This window comes from Balaenoptera borealis (assembly GCF_965194805.1).
Source record: "Balaenoptera borealis genome assembly, chromosome: 7".
NCBI lineage: Eukaryota > Metazoa > Chordata > Mammalia > Artiodactyla > Balaenopteridae > Balaenoptera > Balaenoptera borealis.
The window spans coordinates 120,345,192-120,370,117 of record NC_138864.1 but is presented as its reverse complement, the minus strand read 5'-3'; the positions used below and the strand labels follow the sequence as shown (position 1 = coordinate 120,370,117).

Here is a 24,926-nt window from a genome sequence, read left to right as displayed (position 1 = left end):
ATGAAATCCATCCCTTGCAAATCCAAATTGTCACAGTCAGCTCGATGTTACACATGAGGCTTACTTTCATGTGATCTGTTTATCCCCTCTGGCAGGTACTCAATCAACCTGGGTTTAAATCCTGGTTCTGTTCCAAGTGAACTTCAAAACCTTTAGCAATTAAAAAAAATTCTCTTAGTCTCAGTTTTTCTCAACTATGAAATGGGAATAATAACTATTATAATAAGACATGGAGAAGATTTTAAAATATATTTTACATGAAGTGCCCATATGGCACCTGAGTTAAGAAATGCATACCAAATGCTAATTCCATGTCACCTCCCATTTTTCATTGTGCCTAACCTCCAATCATTTCCATCTAATCCCCTGAAATCTGGCCAGAATTCACAGCTAACACTGAAATATTCTCTCGGACACATCAGTGATTCGTTTCTGTCCAAAAGCAGAAGCATTTCCTCCATCCTAATTCCCCTTGTTGTCTTTAGAGTTTTTGACACTTTTACTGCCCCTTTGATTTAAAAATGTATTGCTCCCTGACTTGTTGCATCATCTTACTAGAATCTTACCATTCTCTTTGACACTTTCTTTTTGTGTGATTTCGCTACTAATAAGGAGATGACTCTATCAGTCGCCAAATGTTACTAAACCTGTCCCATGTGATCTGTAGATTGGGCTTCTCAAGATCTACATCCTTACACATTTACTCAATTTCTTCTAATCATATTAGTTTATTCCTGAAGTTCTTATGGTTAGTCACTTAATTCTTCCTTATGTCAGGTATTGATTTGTGGCCTCTCAACTCCCAGTCTACCCGTATTTACCTTGCTTTATGACTTATGAATATTTCTTTTTGGTCAGCTGATGTTAAGCTTTGTCAGTAAAGGATGCTGGAGACATACTGTGGAGGAAGGGGATTCTCCTCCTGGTTCTGGTGCACTTTTCTCTCTCTTGCTCTGGCTGCCAGCATTGGACACACCAAGACAGTGTTTGCCCTTCAGCAGGTTTGCTTGCCCATCCTATCACATGGTGTCCTGCCCACCAGCCTCAGCTCCCAGCAGTCTGGCAGGAGGCTTCCTGCTCATCAGGATTTATCTGCTAGCTGTGGGCCGGCTCTACCAGGGGACAATGTAGGCACCATCTTCACCATTTAGTTGTTTTCTTACTTCTCAGCCTTGCCCCCACAGTGGGACTTAATGTCCCTGCAACTCAGGAACTTTGTCAAGCATCAGTGGGTTATGGCCACACCCTCTCCAAGAAGGCTTGAATCTCAGCCTTGGGGAGGAAGTCTCTTCTCTAGTTGGTTTCTTCTTTGCCTAGTTCTCTCAGCCCTAGGCTATTCTATACAATTCTATTTTATTTTCCCTTAGTAGGTTTTCCCCTGTTTGTAATTAATACTTTTTAAAAAGTCTTTATTGAATTTGTTACAATATTGCTTCTGTTTTATGTTTTGGTTTTTTGGCCGCAAGGCATGTGGGATCTTAGCTCCCCAACCAGGGATCGAACCTGCACCCCCTGCATTGGAAGGCAAAGTCTTAACCACCGGACTGCCAGGAAAGTCCCTATTAATACGTTTTTTTTTTGTTTTTTGTTTTTTTTGATGAAAGTTCATAATAATGCAGTTGACAAGAAAATTAGTTATTTCTGAGATATACATTTTAAAGTAATAACTAGGATTATTACTTATAACATTATACCAGAACATATAAGATTTTTAGAAATTTCATGTAATGTCTGAAACATTTATATTAACATATTTCCATACATATTTCCATACAAATATAAGATTTTTAGAAATTTCATGTAATGTCTGAAACATTTATATTAACATATTTCCATACATATTTCCATACAAATACAAATATAAGATTTTTAGAAATTTCATGTAATGTCTGAAACATTTATATTAACATATTTCCATACATATTTCCATACAAATACAAATATAAGATTTTTAGAAATTTCATGTAATGTCTGAAACATTTATATTAACATATTTCCATACATATTTCCATACAAATACAAATATAAGATTTTTAGAAATTTCATGTAATGTCTGAAACATTTATATTAACATATTTCCATACATATTTCCATACAAATACAAATATAAGATTTTTAGAAATTTCATGTAATGTCTGAAACATTTATATTAACATATTTCCATACATATTTCCATACAAATACAAATATAAGATTTTTAGAAATTTCATGTAATGTCTGAAACATTTATATTAACATATTTCCATACATATTTCCATACAAATACAAATATAAGATTTTTAGAAATTTCATGTAATGTCTGAAACATTTATATTAACATATTTCCATACAAATAACCCAATGAAAGTTTAGTATTAGTTGTTTTGTTTGTTTTTTTATACTGCAGGTTCTTATTAGGCATCAGTTTTATACACATCAGTGTATACATGTCAATCCCGATCACCCAATTCAGCACACCACCATCCCCACCCCACCGCAGTTTTCCCCCCTTGGTGTCCATATGTCCATTCTCTACATCTGTGTCTCAACTTCTGCCCTGCAAACTGGCTCATCTGTACCATTTTTCTAGGTTCCGCATACATGCATTAATATACGATATTTGTTTTTCTCTTTCTGACTTACTTCACTCTGTATGACAGTCTCTAGATCCATCCACGTCTCAACAAATGACTCAATTTCGTTCCTTTTTATGGCTGAGTAATATTCCATTGTATATATGTACCACACTTCTTTATCCATTCGTCTGTTGATGGGCATTTAGGTTGCTTCCATGACCTGGCTATTGTAAATAGTGCTGCAATGAACATGCGGGTGCATGTGTCTTTTTGAATTACGGTTTTCTCTGGGTATATGCCCAGTAGTGGGATTGCTGGGTCATATGGTAATTCTATTTTTAGTTTTTTAAGGAACCTCCATATTGTTCTCCATAGTGGCTGTATCAATTTACATTCCCACCAACAGTGCAAGAGGTTTCCCTTTTCACCACACCCTCTCCAGCATTTGTTGTTTGTAGATTTTCTGATGATGCCCATTCTAACAGGAGTGAGGTGATACCTCATTGTAGTTTTGATTTGCATTTCTCTAATAATTAGTGATGTTGAGCATCTTTTCATGTGCTTCGTGGCCATCTGTATGTCTTCTTTGGAGAAATGTCTATTTAGGTCTTCTGCCCATTTTTGGATTGGGGTGTTTGTTTCTTTAATATTGAGCTGAATGAGCTGTTTATATATTTTGGAGATTAATCCTTTGTCCGTTGATTCATTTGCAAATATTTTCTCCCATTCTGAGGGTTGTCTTTTCGTCTTGTTTATGGTTTCCTTTGCTGTGCAAAAGCTTTGAAGTTTCATTAGGTCCCACCTGTTTATTTTTGTTTTTATTTCCATTACTCTAGGAGGTGGATCAAAAAAGATCTTGCTGTGATTTATGTCAAAGAGTGTTCTTCCTATGTTTTCCTCTAAGAGTTTTATAGTGTCCAGTCTTATATTTAGGTCTCTAATCCATTTTGAGTTTATTTTTGTGTATGGTGTTAGGGAGTATTCTAATTTCATTCTTTAACATGTAGCTGTCCAGTTTTCCCAGCACCACTTATTGAAGAGACTGTCTTTTCTCCATTGTATATCTTTGCCTCCTTTGTCATAGATTAGTTGACCATAGGTGCGTGGGTTAATCTCTGGGCTTTCTATCTTGTTCCATTGATCTATGTTTCTGTTTTTGTGCCAGTACCATATTGTCTTGATTACTGTAGCTTTGTAGTATAGTCTGAAGTCAGGGAGTCTGATTCCTCCAGCTCCATTTTTTTGCCTCAAGACTGCTTTGGCTATTCGGGGTCTTTTGTGTCTCCATACAAATTTTAAGATGATTTGTTCTAGCTCCGTAAAAAATGCCATTGGTAATTTGATAGGGATTGCATTGAATCTGTAGATTGCTTTGGGTAGTATACTCATTTTCACAATGTTGATTCTTCCAATCCAAGAACATGGTATATCTCTCCATGTGTTGGTATCATCTTTAATTTCTTTCATCAGTGTCTTATAGTTTTCTGCGTACAGGTCTTTTGTCTCCCTAGGTAGGTTTATTCCTAGGTATTTTATTCTTTTTGTTGCAATGGTAAATGGGAGTGTTTCCATAATTTCTCTTTCAGATTTTTCATCATTAGTGTATAAGAATGCAAGAGATTTCTGTGCATTAATTTTGTATCCTGCAACTTTACCATATTCATTAATTAGCTCTAGCAGTTTTCTGGTGGCAGTTTTAGGATTCTCTATGTATAGTATCATGTCATCCGCAAACAGTGACAGTTTTACTTCTTCTTTTCCAATTTGTATTCCTTTTATTTCTTTTTCTTCTCTGATTGCCGTGGCTAGGACTTCCAAAACTATGTTGAATAATAGTGGTGAGAGTGGACATCCTTGTCTTCTTCCTGATCTTAGAGGAAATGCTTTCAGTTTTTCACCATTGAGAATGATGTTTGCTGTGGGTTTGTCATATATGGCCTTTATTATGTTGAGGTAGGTTCCCTCTATGCCCACTTTCTGGAGAGTTTTTATCAGAAATGGGTGTTGAATTTTGTCAAAAGCTTTTTCTGCATCTATTGAGATGATCATATGGTTTTTATTCTTCAATTTGTTAATACGGTGTATCACATTGATTGATTTGCGTATATTGAAGAATCCTTGCATCCCTGGGATAAATCCCACTTGATCGTGGTGTATGATCCTTTTAATGTGTTGTTGGATTCTGTTTGCTAGTATTTTGTTGAGGATTTTTGCATCTATATTCATCAGTGATATTGGTCTGTAATTTTCTTTTTTTGTAGTATCTTTGTCTGGTTTTGGTATCAGGGTGATGGTGGCCTCATAGAATGAATTTGGGAGTGTTCCTTCCTCTGCAATTTTTTGGAAGAGTTTGAGAAGGATGGGTGTCAGCTCTTCTCTAAATGTTTGATAGAATTCACCTGTGAAGCCATCTGGTCCTGGACTTTTGTTTGTTGGAAGATTTTTAATCACAGTTTCAATTTCATTACTTGTGATTGGTCTGTTCATATTTTCTGTTTCTTCCTGGTTCAGTCTTGGAAGGTTATACCTTTCTAAGAATTTGTCCATTTCTTCCAGGTTGTCCATTTTATTGGCATAAAGTTGCTTGTAGTAGTCTCTTAGGATGCTTTGTATTTCTGCGGTGTCTGTTGTAACTTCTCCTTATTCATTTCTGATTTTATTGATTTGAGTCCTCTCCCTCTTTTTCTTGATGAGTCTGGCTAATGGCTTATCAATTTTGTTTATCTTCTCAAAGAACCAACTTTTAGTTTTATTGATCTTTGCTATTGTTTTCTTTGTTTCTATTTCATTTATTTCTGCTCTGATCTTTATGATTTCTTTCCTTCTGCTAACTTTGGGTTTTGTTTGTTCTTCTTTCTCTAGTTTCTTTAGGTGTAAGGTTAGATTGTTTACTTGAGATTTTTCTTGTTTCTTTAGGTAGGCTTGTATAGCTATAAACTTCCCTCTTAGAACCGCTTTTGCTGCATCCCATAGGTTTTGGGTCATCGTGTTTTCATTGTCATTTGTCTCTAGGTATTTTTTTATTTCCTCTTTGATTTCTTCAGTGATCTCTTGGTTATTTAGTAACGTATTGTTTAGCCTCCATGTGTTTGTCCTTTTTACGTTTTTTTCCCTGTAATTCATTTCTAATCTCATAGCGTTGTGGTCAGAAAAGATGCTTGATATGATTTCAATTTTCTTAAATTTACTGAGGCTTGATTTGTGACCCAAGATGTGATCTATCTTGGAGAATGTTCCGTGCGCACTTGAGAAGAACGTGTAATCTGCTGTTTTTGGATGGAATGTCCTATATATATCAATTAAATCTATCTGGTCTATTGTGTCATTTAAAGCTTCTGTTTCCTTATTTATTTTCATTTTGGATGATCTGTCCATTGGTGTAAGTGAGGTGTTAAAGTCCCCCACTATTATTGTGTTACTGTCGATTTCCTCTTTTATAGCTGTTAGCAGTTGCCTTATGTATTGAGGTGCTCCTATGTTGGGTGCATATATATTTATAATTGTTATATCTTCTTCATGGATTGATCCCTGGATCATTATGTAGTGTCCTTCCTTGTCTCTTGTAACATTCTTTATTTTAAAGTCTATTTTATCTGATATGAGTATAGCTACTCCAGCTTTCTTTTGATTTCCATTTGCATGGAATATCTTTTTCCATCCCCTCACTTTCAGTCTGTATGTGTCCCTAGGTCTAAAATGGGTCTCTTGTAGACAGCATATATATGGGTCTTGTTTTTGTATCCATTCAGCCAGTCTATGTCTTTTGGTTGGGGCATTTAATCCATTCACGTTTAAGGTAATTATCGATATGTATGTTCCTATGACCATTTTCTTAATTGTTTTGGGTTTGTTTTTGTAGGTCCTTTTCTTCTCTTGTGTTTCCCACTTAGAGAAGTTCCTTTAGCATTTGTTGTAGAGCTGGTTTGGTGGTGCTGAATTCTCTTAGCTTTTGCTTGTCTGTAAAGCTTTTGATTTCTCCATCAAATCTAAATGAGATCCTTGCCGGGTAGAGTAATCTTGGTTGTAGGTTCTTCCCTTTCATCACTTTAAGTATATCATGCCACTCCCTTCTGGCTTGCAGAGTTTCTGCTGAGAAATCAGCTGTTAACCTTATGGGAGTTCCCTTGTATGTTATTTGTCGTTTTTCCCTTGCTGCTTTCAATAATTTTTCTTTGTCTTTAATTTTTGCCACTTTGATTACTATGTGTCTCGGCGTGTTTCTCCTTGGGTTTATTCTGTATGGGACTCTCTGCGCTTCCTGGACTTGGGTGGCTATTTCCTTTCCCATGTTAGGGAAGTTTTCTACTATAATCTCTTCAAATATTTTCTCTGGTCCTTTCTCTCTCTCTTCTCCTTCTGGGACCCCTATAATGCGAATGTTGTTGCGTTTAATGTTGTCCCAGAGGTCTCTTAGGCTGTCTTCATTTCTTTTCATTCTTTTTTCTTTAGTCTGTTCCGCAGCAGTGAATTCCATCATTCTGTCTTCCAGGTCACTTATCCGTTCTTCTGCCTCAGTTATTCTGCTATTGATTCCTTCTAGTGTAGTTTTCATTTCAGTTATTGTATTGGTCATCTCTGTTTGTTTGTTCTTTAATTCTTCTAGGTCTTTGTTAATCATTTCTTGCATCTTCTCAATCTTTGCCTCCATTCTTATTCCAAGGTCCTGGATCATCTTCACTATCATTATTCTGAATTCTTTTTCTGGAAGGTTGCCTATCTCCGCTTCATTTAGTTGTTTTTCTGGGGTTTTTTCTTGTTCCTTCATCTGGTACATAGCCCTCTGCCTTTTCATCTTCTCTATCTTTCTGTAACTGTCTATTAATACGTTTTTAATATTACTTTTTAAGTATTCAAACTACTGGTATGGTTTATGTGTCCTAACTGAATTCTAACTGTTACAGGATAGGTATGTGAAAGGTCCTAGGAGGTAAATCCTAAAAGATGGTATTGTGGAATTAGTTTAATCATGTTTGTGGTCCTAGCATAGTGCTGGGCTCCTTGCCAATGGGAAGTGAGATGCTAATAAACCATATGAATGCATCTGACTTAGTATGTTAGGCCAGGTAATTCTCCAAAATGGCTGTACACATTTACACTTTGACCAACAGTGTATTTGAGCTCCCGTTACTTTATATCCCTGTGAATACTTGCCATGTGTATCTTCTTGGCTTTAGCCATATTGGCAAATGTGTAGTGCTATCCATTTATGGTTTTAATTAATTTTTATTTATATTAAGATTAATGAGGTTGAGTACCGTTTCATATACTTACTGTCCATGTGAATATCCTTTTAACCATTTCCTGTCTGGATATCTTGCCCATTTTTTCCATTGGCTCAGTTACTTTTTACTTACTGATTTATAGGAGTTCTTGATATATTCCATAAAACATAACTTTTATTAGTTGCATGTATTGCAAATACTTTTTTTCAGTCTATGGAGATACCGTTTAGAATAATAAGAACATGTAAATGCTAAAGAATAAATCTTAAAATAAATTTACAAGACACCACTGTAAAACTGTAAGTTGAAGAAATAATATGATCTACACAAGATGTGCTATGTTTATGGATAGTAAACCTATAAAATGTAGAGATACCGATTCTACCAATCCTATCTATAAAATCAAAAATCCTCAATCAAAATCTAAGCTAGTCTGATTGGAAATTGAAAAAACTGATTGCAAAATTCATACGGAAACATGACAAGCTTGAAGATTTACTCTACCAGATATCAAGATCTGCTCTAAAGCATCACTAATTTATAGTGTGAATATGGCACAAATATACATATATTTGTATTTATATATATAAAGCAATGAAAAACAACAGTTTAGTAACAGAACCAGCACTCTTTTCCTCAGAGTTGTGTGCATGGTGCCTAGAGATGATTGATTTGCAAGTCTTTGGCCTCTATTTATATAAAAATATTTGCTCTCCAGGTTTCTTCCAAATCCTATACTGTATTGGCATCTTATATTACTTCCTCTTCAATTTTCCCTCAATAGGATTCATGAGGAAAGTTTTGAATACTTCTTTGCATATATCTCTGACACACAGCAAGGGATTTCCCTTTGAAGTCTACCGTATAATGTTTATTTCCACAGAAATTTTCATATGTTTTATTTCTTAAATTATTTCAAGATAGTATTTAGCATGTCAGTTTCCAAATTATATTATATTTCCTCTACTCTCCTGTGAGTAAATTAATTCCTTTTTTGAAGTTACTGTGATACTTTATCAGAGATTAAATTTAGCATCTCTCTTTAAATTTAGAGACATAATTGTGGTGGTTGGGTGGGAGGGGAAGGCCGTTTCATCTGATCAGCATTGTTCCCAATGAAAAACATCGTGTGGTGACAGACTTGTGTGTTTTCAATGAAGGACATTTAATTTCCAAGGGCTAGTTTTATAGAGAATATTATTGCCCATTCATAGAAAACAGCAAGAGCCAGTGATAACAACATGCTTACCTTTGAAGATATTGTTCTGCTTTTGAGCTTCCTTGAAAAGATCATGCCGGTTTGGGATGGCATTCCCAATAGGAAAAATTGAAAACTCTATTACAACCATCACTAACATACATGTCAAGTTTGATCTCGCTTTCTTCCCTGCTGATTCAGGTAATTACTCTTAAAAATAGTTTCACATTTTTTTTTTCTTGCCATTAAAGGCAAGGTACTCCTCAAACAATCAGTACAGTACAAATGATTAGTTATTTTTTCCTCAGTCTTTCACCTCTTCCTTGTTGATATTAATTTAAAATCGTTGCATTTTGAAAAAAATAATAGAAAATTTATCTTTCAAAGGATGAGTAGAGGAGAGTATAGACATCTAAAGGAAGGATAAACTATTTTGAACTACTTCATAAAAGAAAATTTTATGAATGTTATTGAAAAATGTACTTAATAGATTTTTTGTTTACAAATAAAAGATTAAAATTTATGGAAATATTTTATATTTATATTAAGACAACTGTGAGAAGGGAGAGGGTAGGTGACATCCTCCAGCTGTTAACTTAGGTTTTGCCTCAGCTGTACAAACAGAGATCTCGTTTTGCTTAGGACATTCCCAGTATCTGAGCAAGGCAGGGGTCGTTGAGGATGTGCTTTTCCAGGGCGGATGGTGGCCAGTGTCTGAGCAAAGCCACTGTGAAAGGTCCTAGACATTTGCACCCACTGTGGGACTCCCTTATTGGGCAGGATTTACTCTGAAGCTCACCTTTGGGTTGAGAGACTCTGATGACAGGTCTTTATCATGGTCTGATCGGTCCCCTGCCCAATCCTGCTTCTCCCCCTGATCGTTCACAAGTGTTCCTCCCTGATAAACCTTTTCCACACCTATCTCCATCTCGGCATCTACTTCCCAGAGAACTGGACTTATGCCAGGGAAGTTTTTAAATATAATATAGAGTCTTGTTAGCAATCAGAGACAAAAGGAGACAGAGACAAAGCAGAGACATAAACTTAAACCAAATAGTGCCAGACTTTTTATCTATTGAAATAAATTGGCTTAAAGCTTCATAGTTAAAGCTATTTACTGTGGATTCTTTTAAGCATCTTTGAAATGCTTTCTGTAAGAGTAGTAGAAAAGAGAAGAAAATTCTTCAAAGCAAAAACATGTACATGCTGACTGAACAATTTGATATCAACCAATGACTGCTATGATGGTGAGACCATTGTTAAAAATTACTTTCATGTTGTTAATTTTTTTTTTCTTTCTAAGTAAATGCTCTTTTGGAGAAAAGTAAGTTGATATCTTAATATCAGTGGAAAAGTAGACAATTTCATTAGTATGTTTCAGGAATGATGACTATTATTAGCAGGGAAGAATACTTGTCAAATACTGATTTTTAAAATTTAAAAAAAAAAACCTAAAAAATTTTTACTTATAGTTTTGCTCTACTTTTGCTCAGTAACAACTATTACTTTGGAACTACATTTTAACTACACAAGCATATTTGAATTTAATGATCTTTATTTTAATCAAAAGAAACCAAATTCAGAAGTTATCTACCTCTACCTTATTATAATTGAACTATATACATGATGTTAGTTAATGTAATTGTGGATTGCCCTGTTTAATATGGACCAGAATTTGGCCTTTAGATATAGCATTTTCAGAGATGTTCAAATACATGTAATAATATTTGAGATGCACATATATCCTTATGAAAACATTGCTAACATAAAGCTCTTCCTTTCTTTTGTTTTGAGGGAGTTGAAGATAGTCCCTGTTTAGATGCTGGGGTTATGCCCTACAAACACTACCACTGTTCTACTTTCCTGTATTCTGAATTCCATAATATCAGTACAGAGGAGTCATACCAGGAAGGCATAGAAACTTGATGCTTTTAATAAGGTTTCAAAAAGTTTGGGCTGTTGGAGAGATTGTTTCTCACAGATAGCCATACTTAACCATAGTTTCCTGTTTCAAGAGGCTTCCTCCTAGGACACTGGGTAGCATTTATTTACCTCTCTCCTAGCTATCCTTAGGTGTTATTATTTATATGACTTATTTTAGCATTTGATTATATTCAACTTAGCACTTTCTGGTTATATTTTTGGATTATCCCCTACTTTTGAAAGTACCTAATATGTCACTTTTTCCCCAAATACTGTCACTTTCAGGGATGAACTACAAGTATTTGTTTGGTATCCATTTTTTTCCCACAATATTCCAACTTCTATTAGGGATGAACCATGTCATCTACTTAAACATCCATGAGAATATTTAAAGTTTAATAAATCTTTTATTGAATGGAACTGACAGTAAGTCTCCTGTGGATAATACTGTGCTTAGTGTTATCTTCCGTTAATATGGCTCAATGAATGGAGTGAGCCGTTCATGGATAGTGAATTTCAGATGTACATGTTTTCCACAAATAAAATTCAGTATCTATGAGAATCACTTGTTGAGGGATCTGAAGACTAAATAATCAAGGAAAACATATTTATTTTCTCTTATAGTATTTTCTCTTATAGTATGGGATTTAGTTGTAGCCACATGTGAGAAAATATTACAATGTGTAGTTTTCTTTAACTCAAATATGATTCGCTTCTTTGTCCTTGGTCTCTCTTCCTTTACCTCTCTAAATTCCATTGGTGATGTAAACAGAATGTCCCGCACTGCCACCTTGGTTTCTTTTCTGTCAGACTGAAGAAGCAAGGCTTATTTGTGTGGCCTTAAGTGAAATAAAGATGGGCCTAATTTGTATGGTTGCATCCTACCTTTGCAGAATCTACTTAATGGGTCTTAAAAACTTTTGAGATTGTTTCAAGAGTTAATAGACACAGGGGAATTTAAGCCTAGAGGTATTTTCCCAAAGTCACTCAATGATATATTTATAATATATGATTCAAATTAAAAATATATAATTATATACATACTTATATATAATTAAGAGTCAGTGTTTAGCATTCTCTTCAACATTATGTTTTGTATATTTATTTTTATTTGTGTGTAGGAGATGTATAATGTAGATATAACTTAATAAAAAAACAATTTTCATTCCATATGTGCTTTTACTCTGTGTATATTCATTTATTCATTAAACAAATATTAAGTTCTTAATATATTTCAGTTATTGTTCCAAACTCTTGGATAAGGTGGTAAAGAAGAAAGTAAATCTCTGTTTCCAGGGACTTCAATTGCTGAGTTCTTGAGAATTTAAATTGTTTCAGACTCTTGCATATATGATAAGCAGTTTTTATGTTATAATTCCAGGTGAAATTGACCTGTCTGAGCAAACTTGTTAGACTGCTAAAACCTTGTCAGTCTTGCGTGTGAATTATTTATCATCATGTAGACATGTTTAATAGTTTAAAATCCACCTGCTAATAATTGCTGTCTTTACCTCATGCCTAGTATTTGTGGGTAACACAGGTAAGAACTTTTGTACATAGTCAAGTATACTGTAGCATTCCACAAGAGTATCTACACCATATAAAAATCCCAAGATGTTCAAGGAAGCAGATAATAGATTCCATAGTCACAGACACATAGACACAAGTGCGTACGTACACCTGTGTGTGTATGTGCTGTAGGTGTCCCACAAGCTGATTGTATAGGTGCAGAAATTAGAGAGTAAGTAACTATCACTGTTTTTGGGGACCACTCATCTCCGCACAAGAATGCTGGCCTAAAGCAGAGCATATCAAGAGAGCTGTAATTCCATTCTTTCAGGGCAGATATATGACAGATGCAATGGAAAAAAATGGATTCAATACAAATATTTCAAGAAGGTTGTCAGCTTTTTTTACTTTTTGCTGAGCCGCCTCGGGGGAAAAGGAGACATTACCAATTAAGATACGGTTGTGGGAATCAACACAAAGGAAACAGAGAGGACCCTGCTAATACAATATCACTCTCATCTAAACAACTGCATTAGCGAGAAAATACAGTGCTCAATTAATAGAGTGGCAGTGCATTTTTCGGGAGATAATTTTTGCATTTAGATTTTTAAGTAGCTAAAGTGTTCAGTTTCATTCCCTAAAAAGAAAACAAAAATCATAGACTAATTGAACTATCAAAAAGAAATGTTTAAGGAATTTGGGGCCAGTTGATAATCCATTATGGAAAGAAATTTAACGTTCTCTAGCTCTGTTGAAACAGTTGATAAAAGATCAACTAGCCATGAAATATACCAGTCAACTAGCGATGAAATATACCAGTCAATATTCAAGTTTATTTTAAATTGTCTTAGGATCAATTGATATTCTGCTGCTTCTTTTTAACATCCATAGTATTTGGTGTCCACCTATATTTAGATGTGTCTCTATTCATTCAATATTTTTCATGAGCAAACCTTGTTAGTAATTTGAAAACTGCAAACTAGTTTAGGTTTTGAATGCCAGCCTGAAAAGAATGGTCAGTATGAAATTTCTAGATGATAACAAAGCCACAGGAATGTGTTTTGAGCTCTCGAGTATGATGCAATGGAAAGAGTTTAGGAATTATATCAGAATTTCAGAGCTCAAAGATACCTGTGCTACATTTACTGGTCATGCGATGCTGTACAATGCTATTTCAATATTTTAAAAAATGGAAATAGTCATACCAACTTTGGAATATTTTCTTTTTAAGGACTTCTAATTAAAGTATAACATTTATACAAAAGTGTACCTATCATTAGTATACAGCTGGAAGCATTTCACAAATTGACTCTTAAAACCGGTACCCAATTCAAGAAACAGAGGATTCACACCTGAGAATCCCTTCTTATGCTCCCCTCCAGTCTCTACTGCCTCCCAAGTTTAGCTACTATTAATTTTTTCCACTTTAAAAAATTGAGGTAAAATTTGTATTACATAAAATTAACCATTGCAAAATACATCATTTAGTGGCAATGAGTACATTCACAATATTGTGCAACCATCACTTTTATCAAATGCCAAGACATTATCATCTCCCCGATGATAATGTGTATGGGAAACCCCATACACGTTAAGTAATCACTTCTCATTCTCCCTTCCCTTGAGCTCCTGGTAACCACCAAACGACTTTCTGGCCCTATGGATTTATCTCTTCTGGATGTTTCGTATAAATGTAATTGTACACTACATGGCCTTTTGTGTATGTCTTCTCTCACTTAGCATGAAGTTTTTGAGGTCCAACCATGTTGGAGTATGTGTCAGTACTTCGTTCCTTTTTACAGCTAAATAATATTCCATTGTATGTATATGAGTGTGTGTGTATCTTACAACTCAACACAAACAACTCAATTAAAAAATAGACAAAGAACTTGAATAGACATTTCTCCAAAGAAGATATACAAAGGACAAACAAGAATATTAGGTCATATTAGTCATTAGGGAAATGGAAATCAAAACAACAAGGTAGTATTTTATACCCACTAGGATGGTTATAATTAAAAATATGGAAAATAACAAGTGTTGGTGAGGAAGTGGGGAAATTCAAACCCTCATACATTGTGAGAACCACAAACATGGAAAAACATTTTGGTGGTTCTTCAAAAACTTAAACAGAGAATTGCCATATGACCCAGCAATTCCACTTCTGGGTATAAACCCCAAAGAACTGATAACATGTATTCAAACAAATACTTGTTCAGTAATGTTCATTGCTGATATGAATAAGTATCTTGACACAGGGAGATTAGACTGGGCCCTAAATGTAATCACAAGTGTCCTTATAAGAGTTAGGCAGAGGTAGATTTGATGAAAGTAGATGTGACTACAGACACAGGCAGTTGGAGTAATGTGGGGAAAGGGTCATGAACCAAGGAATTCAGGTGGCCTCCAGGAGTTAAAAAAAAGGCAAGTAAACAGAGTGTCCCCTAGAATCTCCAGAAGGAAGTAGCTCTGTTAACACTTTGACTTCAGCTTAGTTAAACTAATTTTAAACTTCTGGCCTCCAGAATTGTAAGAGAATAAATTTGCATTGTCTGTAGCTACCGAGTATGTAGGAATTCATTACAGGAGTCATAGGAAACTGATACAGGGTCAATTATTATTTTTTTTATTCCACATGGCTAGCCAAATGATCTGGATTATTTATTAATAATCCATATTTTATCCCCTGTACTACAGTATCATCTTGTCATAAATCAGGTGGCCATATATTTATAGATCCATTTCTAGATTCTCTTCAATTCCCTGGTAGATTTATTTGTCCCTGCATCAATACCACACCATTTGAGTTTCTATAGGTAAATAATAAATCATGATTTATGGTAGAATAAATCCACCAGCTTTATTTTTCTATTTAGGTTTGTCTTGGTTATTTTTCATATTTTACATTTCCATAAAAACCTTTAAAATTAGGTTTGCATTTTAGATAAAGTATTTACTAGATTTTGGGAGGAATTGCTTTACATCTATAGATCAATTGGGGAAGAACTAACACAACACTGACCCTTCCAATCTATGAAGATTTTATATCTCTCAATGTATTTAAGATTTATTTAATTTTTCCTTCTAATTTTTTTCTGTATTGAGGTTGGGCACATCTTTCTTTTTTAAAAAATATATTTCTATATATTTGATGCTTTTAAAGCTACTTGGAATCTGTTTTTAACATTTTAATTTACTGTTTGTTGCTAGCATAGAGTCTAATTTTGTGTGTTATGTGTATGATGATTTGTATCCAGTGACCTTGATAAATTTTCTTATTAACTGTAATAGTTTGTAGAGTCTTTGTTTTGTCTATGTACATTATGTTTTTATTTGGAAATAAGAATGCTTTTATTTCTTTCCAATATTTTTGGTTTTTCTTCAATTATTGTACTTTCTAAGATGTCCAGTTCAATGCTGAATAGAAATGGTGGTGAGAATCTTTGTGTCATTTTTAGTCACCAGCAACAAAGATTTTAGTATATCATCATTAATTATAGTGTTTTATATATTCAGTTCTATGGATAGTATTTTTAAGATGAAAGGACTTTCCTTCTATTTCTAATTGGCTGAGAGTTATTTATCAGGAATGATATTGAATATTTTCCCTATTTTCTTCATAATTTATTGCTGAGGTGTTTTTTGTAAACCTCTTATAAGAATAGGAATTCTCCTTCTATTTCTAATTTCCAGAAATTATTTAACAAGAATGGATGAAATATTTTTAAATCCTTTTTTTAAAATCTATTATCATGATACTATGGTTTTTAATTCCTGTTTTTAAATTTTTTCCTATTCCATCTTTTCTTTATCCTTTGCTTCTTTTTTCGTGACTTTCAGTGGATAATGCATTTTTGTTTTACCAATTTTTACTATAACACTTAGTATTCTCTTCAGTGTTTACAATTTGCATTCTTAACATTACAATCCATCTTGAGTTACTGTTCTATGACATCAAACAAGCTATAAAACATCACATTATAATTCTATTTAACACCATCTGCATGTAGTCATTATATATTTTATCTTTACATGTAAGACCTATAATACATTATTATTGTTGTTTCAAAAACATCAGTAGTCTTTACATATAAAAATAATTTTCAACATGTGTCTTAGGGATGGGAGATGGGGGTTGGGGATGAAGTTTTAGACGTTTCCCCTTGGCTTTTCCCAACAGAGAAATATGAGGAAATAATACAAATCTCATTAAAATAGAACCAGACTGGGCAGGGTAAAAATTGATGCTAGAACGTAGTTAAATACTGAGAGTACAGGGAAAACTAGGAGATTAAAGGTCAAATTGGGAGCAAAGAAGATAGGTAAGGAAATTCTAATTTCACTGGAAGCAAGGATATTCTCTGATGTTTTTATTGATTAGTTCATTTATTTAGCATAAGTGATGTGTTACTTAGAGGCATAAAACTGTTAACTATACTAAAAACCAGATATAAATAAGCAAATTCCAAACTAAATAAGTACATAAATAAGAATGTGACAGATGCTATCATTGAATAAGTATAGGGATTCTTCCAGCACATAGCAACAGGACCTATGTTTGTCCAGTAAGGTTTAAGAAAAAATCCCACAGGTTTTACATTTGAGATGCTACTTGAAATATAAATATAATATTGGCTGGAAAAGGGAGAGGAATAAGAAAAAGCACATAAGAGTTAGTAAGATCATGGAGGCAAGGCATGCAGACTGGAGCAATTCTGGGCACCCCATGTAACTGATTCTGAAAATTATCCAGGATTTATTTAATTATAGACACCAGAATTTCTAATTTTCAACATTCAGAATTGGTTTCTTGGAAATATACATTGTAAAAGGTCCCCAAGTTTTCTGATTAGTCTCCCAAGCAGTGCATAGAACCATACTCTGGAAGTTCCACCATACAGAGAGTAACAATTTAGGGTCAGTTTACCAAGCGTAAACTGAGTCAAGTAGAGATAAGCAGGAGGAGATATAAAGGCATTCAGTCTAGAACTTTGAGCTGCCAAAGCATAGGAAGGTGAACAGAGCAGAAGTAAGGAAGAAAGGCCTAGAAGAATCTTCAATACTGAGTTTCAGGCTTGGACAGCTTTGTGTAAAGTGCTGGCTCTCACTGGTTTCAAGTTTATGGCCTGCCTAATAGATTAAATAGATTTTTGGGAAAAGACTTCGAATTTGTGTGTCTTAAGTGAATATATCTAGACATTATTTCAAATAAACAGAGGCATATATGAAGTAAAAATAGAAAAATTCACAATGGGCAAGGATGAAGTTTAGACTTTGAAGTTTTGAGCTGATATGGATAAGATTGGATTTGTTCATGATGAAAACAGTGGAGAGGCAAATGTGACTTACACAGATGAATGAAGTAAAAGTCTGTTTGAAATTAGTAAGAGGGGATGGGGGATTGAATTGATTAAACTGATACTGCCACTGGAATGTTGGTGTGAGTAGTAGTAGTTTTAACAATCTCACATGTGGTGGAATTAACCTGATGTGATTCTGAAGATGGGTTATGTTGACCCTTGACCCAGGTCCACCTCAACGTGGAGTTTTTTCAATAGTAAATAGTATAGTACGACACAGGGATATATAATCACGAATGTGGAAGAACCGTGGATACTGACGATAAATTATACGTGGATTTTCCACTGCATGGAGGGTTGGCTCCCCCAACTCCTTTGTTGTTGAAGGGTCAACTGTATTTCAAAGTCTTTTCATTTACACACTAAAAAATTCTTCATCAAAGCAAGTTCATGTTATGAAAAACCTTCTTAGTCCTCAGCTGCAAGAGTAAGTTGCTTTAGGGCTCAGTTTGCAGTGAAGACTCTTACAGGTATTTTACCATTTGTTTACAGCAACTATTTTTACCAGGAATTTTCTTTTGGGTGGTTTAATGTGTGAAAATACTGATATAGCAACTTAAAATATTCTCATATGAAATAACACTAAAATATCAATTCAGAGTTCTATATTTTGTTCTAAAAGTTTTATATTAAATTTATGATCCATTTTGAGTTATTGAATACGTTACGAGGTTTAAGAAAAATTGTGGGTTTTTTGGCCTAAGGATATCCAGAATTATTTGGTGAAAGAAGTATTGTTTCTCATTTTGATTTGCTTTTGAACCTTTGTCAAATATCAGTTGCCTATACTTATGTGAACCTATTTCTGGGGTCTCTAATCTGTTACTTTGATCTATGTGTCTATCCCTCCAGGATAACCAAATAGTCTTGACTACTGTAGTTATGTAATACATAAGTCATGGAATCGGGTAGACTGATTCTTCCTGTTTTATTCTGCTTTAAAATTGTTTTAGCCATTCTAATTCCTTTGCATTTCCATATAAATTTTAGACTAATTTTGGCTATACTTACCAAAATCCCAGTAATATTTTTTGTAGGAATTGCTTTGTACTGGTATATGAATTTGGAGAAAATTAACATCTTTACTGCCTTGAGTTTCAAATCTATGAGTGTCATATGTCTCCAGTACTTATGTCTTCTTTGAATTCTTTCATGAACATTCTCTAGTTTTCAGTATAAAAGTCATGTAAAATTTTTTTTAGATTGCATCTAAGTATTTCATCTTTGGATGATTGTAAATTGCTATTATATATAAATAAAATTTATTTTTGCATATTGATTTTGTATCTTGTGAACTCGCTTAATGCATTTATAATTTCAGAAGGGTTTCTTGTAGTTTTCTTGGAATTTTCTAGAAGTAGGTATAGTTATCTGCAAGTAGGTGTAGTTTTATTTCTTCCTTTCTGATCTCTTTGCCTTTTATTTACTTTTTTTTTTTTCTTATATCACTGGCACTTATTCTTTCCATTAAGTATGCTGTTAACTGTAGGTTTATTATAGATCTTTTTAATCAAGTTGAAGAAATTCCTCCTATTCTCATTTTCTAAGTTTTAAAAAATTTATGAATAGATATTGAATATTGTCAAATACTTTATCTGCATCAATTAACATGATCTTTTCTTCTTTACACTGATAATACAGTGTATTACAATAATTATTTTCCAAATATTGAACTATCCTGGCATCTCTGGATCCCTGGAATAAGCCTCATTGATATTGTATATAATTATTTTTATAGATTGCTGAAATCTATTTGATAATATTTTGTTAAAGACTTTTGCATCTATATTCAAGAGGAACAGTGGTCGGTAGTTTTCTTTCATAAATGAGTTGGGAAGTCTTCTCCATTTTATTATTTGGAAAAAATTGTATAGAAGTATTAATTCTTGTTTAAACATATTGATAGAATTCTCTAGGGAAACTACCTGGACCTGGAAGTTTACTTTTCATAAATTTTTAAGTTATTAATTCAATTTCTTTAACAGTTACGGAGTAGTTCAAAATATCTATTTCATATTGGGTTACTTGATACAGTTTTATTTTTTAGGAGTTAGTTCATTTCATCTAATTTGTCAAATTTATGTATGTAGGGTTTTTTGTATTAATTCTTTATTATGTTTCTGATATATGCAAGTTGTGTAGTGATATCTGCTATTTTATTCTTGGTATTGTTCATTTCTATCTTCTTTTTTAATTTGTCAGTCTTGCTAGAGGTATATTAATTTTATTGATCTTTACAAAGAACCAACTCTTTTTTTCATTGATTTTATTACTTTTTGGTTTTCAATTTCATTGATTTAGGCTTTTATCATTATTATTCCCTTACTTCCTATTGTTTGAGATTTATGCTGCTCTTCTTTTATTTGGTTTTTTAGATAAAAGTTCAGATTATAAATTAGAGACTTCTTTTTTTATAACAAGAGCAGTTTACATTTAGTGCTGTGTTTCCATTGAAGCACAGTTTTTCTTGTGTTCTGCATATTTTGATAGTTGTATTTTTAATTTCATTCAGTTTAACATATTTTAAAAGTTTCCTTGGAGATTTCCTCTTTATCCAATGAGTTATTTAGAAGTGTGTTAATTTCCAAGTGTTTGAGGGTTTTCCTGTTACATTTCTTTTATTGATTTCTAGTCTGATTTTGTTGTAATTAAACGTACTCTGAATGATTTAATTATTTTGGATATACTAAGATTTGTTTATGATCCAGGATATGATATATTTTGGTATTTGTTGCACAGAAACTTGTAAATAATGTACATTCTGGTGTCGTTGGGAGGAGTTTTCTATAATGTTCATTATATCCTGTTGGTTGATGATATTGTTGAGTTCTTCCATATCCTTACTGATTCTTCTAACAGTTCTTGTGAGAGGAGTGTTGAAGTCTCCAGCCATAATTGTAGATTTTCTATTTCTCATTTCTGTTTATCAGCTAATGTGTCATCCCTCCTTCCTTTTGTTAATATTTTCGTGATCTATCTTTTCCCATACTTTTTACATTCAATCTCCTGTATAATTGTATTTGAAGTGAGTATGTGATATAGACAACATTTAGTTGGGTCATGTTATTAACCACTCTGCATTCTGTCTTTTAGCCTGTGTATTTAGACCATCTACATTTTAATATAATTGCTGATAATTTTAGGACTTGTCTACTATTTTATTATCTGTTTTGTTTCTTCTCTCTGTTTTTTGTTTCTCTGTTTTCTAATTCCTGCCTTCCTGTGGGTTCCTTGAACAAATTTACAATTATATTTTTACTTATCAATGCTGTTTTTGCGTGTATTTCTTTGTATAGCTTTTTTGGCAGTTGGTCTAGGTATTACACATACATATTTTACATATACAGTTATACCTATTTTTCCATTTTTTTTAATTTTTGAATTTTATTTTATTTATTTTTTTATACAGCAAGTCCTTATTAGTCATCAATTTTATACACATCAGTGTATACATGTCAATCCCAATCACCCAATTCATCACCCCTCCCCCACCACTGCTTTCCCACCTTGGTGTCCGTACATTTGTTCACTACATCTATGTCTCAATTTCTGCCCTGCAAACCGGTTCATCTGTACCGTTTTTCTAGGTTCCACATATATGCATTAATATGCGATATTTGTTTTTCTCTTTCTGACTTACTTCACTCTGTATGATAGTCTCTAGATCCATCCACGTCTCAACAAATGACCCAATTTTGTTCCTTTTTATGGCTGAGTAATATTCCACTGTATATATGTATCACATCTTCTTCATCCATTTGTCTGTCGATGGGCATTTAGGTTGCTTCCAGGACCTGCAATTGTAAATAGTGCTGCAATGAACATTGGGGTGCATGTGTCTTTTTGAATTATGGTTTTCTCTGGGTATATGCCCAGTAGTGGGGTTGCTGGATCATATGGTAATTCTATTTTTAGTTTTTTAAGGAATCTCCATACTGTCCTCCATAGTGGCTGTATCAATTTACATTCCCACCAACAGTGCAAGAGGGTTCCCTTTTCTCCACACCCTCTACAGCATTTGTTGTTTGTAGATTTTCTGATGATGCCCATTCTAACTGGTGTGAGATGATACCTCATTGTAGTTTTGATTTGCATTTCTCTAATAATTAGTGATGTTGAGCAGCTTTTCATGTGCTTCTTGGCCATCTGTAAGTCTTCTTTGGAGAAATTTCTATTTAAGTCTTCTGCCTATTTTTGGATTGGATTGTTTGTTTTTTTAATATTGAGCTGCATGAGTTGTTTATATATTTTGGAGTTTAATCCCTTGTCTGTTGATTCGTTTGCAAATATTTTCTAGCATTCTGAGGGTTGTCTTTTCGTCTTGTTTATGGTTTCCTTTGCTGTGCAAAAGCTTTGAAGTTTCATTAGGTTCCATATGTTTATTTTTGGTTTTTTTTTCCATTACACTAGGAAGTGGATCAAAAAAGATCTTGCTGTGATTTATGTCAAAGAGTGTTCTTCCTATGTTTTCCTCTAAGAGTTTTATAGTGTCCGGTCTTATATTTAGGTCTCTAATCCATTTTGAGTTTATTTTTGTGTATGGTGTTAGGGAGTGTTCTAATTTCATGGTTTTACATGTAGCTGTCCAGTTTTCCCATCACGACTTATTGAAGAGACTGTCTTTCTCCATTGTATATCCTTGCCTCCTTTGTCATAGATTAGTTGACCATAGGTGCGTGAGTTTATCTCTGGGCTTTCTATCTTGTTCCATTGATCTATGTTTCTGTTTTTGTGCCAATACCATATTGTCTTGATTACTGTAGTATTGTAGTATAGTCTGAAGTCATGGAGTCTGATTCCTCCAGCTCTGTTTTTTTCCCTCAAGACTGCTTTGGCTATTCGGGGTCTTTTGTGTCTCCATACAAATTTTAAGATTTTTGTTCTAGTTCCGTACAAAATGCCATTGGTAATTTGATAGGGATTGCATTGAATCTGTAGATTCCTTTGGGTATTATAGTCATTTTCACAATATTGATTCTTCCAATCCAGGAACATGGTATATCTCTCCATCTGTTTGTGTCATCTCTGATTTCTTTCATCAGTGTCTTATACTTTTCTGCGTACAGGTCTTTTGTCTCCCTAGGTAGGTTTATTCCTAGGTATTTTATTCTTTTTGTTGCAATGGTAAATGGGATTGTTTCATTAATTTCTCTTTCAGATTTTTCATCATTAGTGTATAGGAATGCAAGAGATTTCTGTGCATTAATTTTGTATCCTGCAACTTTACCAAATTCATTGATTAGCTCTAGTAGTTTTCTGGTAGCATCTTTAGGATTCTCTATGTATAGTATCATGTCATCTGCAAACAGTGACAGTTTTACTCCTTCTTTTCCAATTTGTATTCCTTTTATTTCTTTTTCTTCTCTGAGTGCCGTGGCTAGGACTTCCAAAACTATGTTGAATAATAGTGGTGAGAGTGGACATCCTTGTCTCGTTCCTGATCTTAGAGGAAATGCTTTCAGTTTTTCACCATCATTGAGAATTATGTTTGCTGTGGGTTTGTCATATATGGCCTTTATTATGTTGAGGTAGGTTCCCTCTATGCCCACTTTCTGGAGAGTTTTTATCATAAATGGGTGTTGAATTTTGTCAAAGCTTTTTCTGCATCTATTGAGATGATCATATGGTTTTTATTCAATTTGTTAATATGGTTTATCACATTGATTGATTTACATATATTAAAGAATCCTTGCATCCGTGGGATAAATCCCACTTGATCATGGTGTATGATCCTTTTAATGTGTTGTTGGATTCTGTTTGCTAGTATTTTGTTGAGGATTTTTGCATCTCTATTCATCAGTGATATTGGTCTGTAATTTTCTTTTTTTGTAGTATCTTTTTCTGGTTTTGGTATCAGGGTGATGGTGGCCTCATAGAATGAGTTTGGGAGTTTTCCTTCCTCTGCAGTTTTTTGGAAGAGTTTGAGAAAGATGGGTGTTAGCTCTTCTCTAAATGTTTGATAGAATTCATCTGTGAAGCCATCTGGTCCTGGACTTTTGTTTGTTGCAAGATTTTTAATCACAGTTTCAATTTCATTACTTGTGATTGGTGTCTTCATATTTTCTATTTCTTCCTGGTTCAGTCTTAGAAGTTTACACCTTTCTAAGAGCTTGTCCATTTCTTCCAGGTTGTCCATTTTATTGGCATAGAGTTGCTTGTAGTAATCTCTTAGGATGCTTTGTGTTTCTGTGGTGTCTGTTGTAACTTCTACTTTTTCATTTCTAATTTTATTGATTTGAGTCCTCTCCCTCTTTTTCTTGATGAGTCTGGCTAATGATTTATCAATTTTGTTTATCTTCTCAAAGAACCAGCTTTTAGTTTTATTGATTCTTGCTATTGTTTCTTTGTTTCTATTTCACTTATTTCTGATCTGATCTTTATGGTTTCTTCCCTTCTGCTAATTTTGGGTTTTGTTTGTTCATCTTTCTCTAGTTCCTTTAGGTGCAAGGTTAGATTGTTTATTTGAGGTGTTTGTTGTTTCTTGAGGTAGGCTTGTATAGCTATAAACTTCCCTCTTAGAACTGCTTTTGCTGCATCCCATAGGTTTTGGGTCGTCGTGTTTTCATTGTCATTTGTCTCTAGGTATTTTTTGATTTCCTCTTTGATTTCTTCAGTGATCTGTTGGTTATTTAATAATGTATTGTTTAGCCTCCATGTGTTTGTGTTTTTTACGTTTTTCTCCCTGTAATTGATTTCTAATCTCATAGCGTTGTGGTCAGAAAAGATGCTTGATATGATTTCAATTTTCTTAAATTTACTGTGGCTTGATTGGTGATCTAAGATGTGATCTACCCTGGAGAATGTTCAGTGCGCACTTGAGAAGAAAGTGTAATCTGCTCTTTCTGGATGGAATGTCCTGTAAATATTAATTAAATCAATCTGGTCTATGGTGTCATTTAAAGCTTCTGTTTCCTTATTTATTTTCATTTTGGATGATCTGTCCGTTGGTGTAAATGAGGTGTTAAAGTCCCCCACTGTTATTGTGTTACTGTCAATTTCCTCTTTTATAGCTGTTAGCAGTTGCCTTATGTATTGAGGTGCTCCTATGTTGGGTGCATATATATTTATAATTGTTATATCTTCTTCTTGGATTGATCCCTTGATCATTATGTAGTGTCCTTCCTTGTCTCTTGGAACATTCTTTATTTTAAAGTCTATT

General features: G+C 33.8%; 1 protein-coding gene across 16 annotated transcripts in view; it reads left to right on the top strand.

The window, feature by feature from the left end:
- The window catches only part of LOC309632716 (uncharacterized protein), a 338,702-nt gene that overhangs the window by 91,570 nt on the left and 222,206 nt on the right, over positions 1-24,926 (top strand). The window lies entirely within an intron of this gene.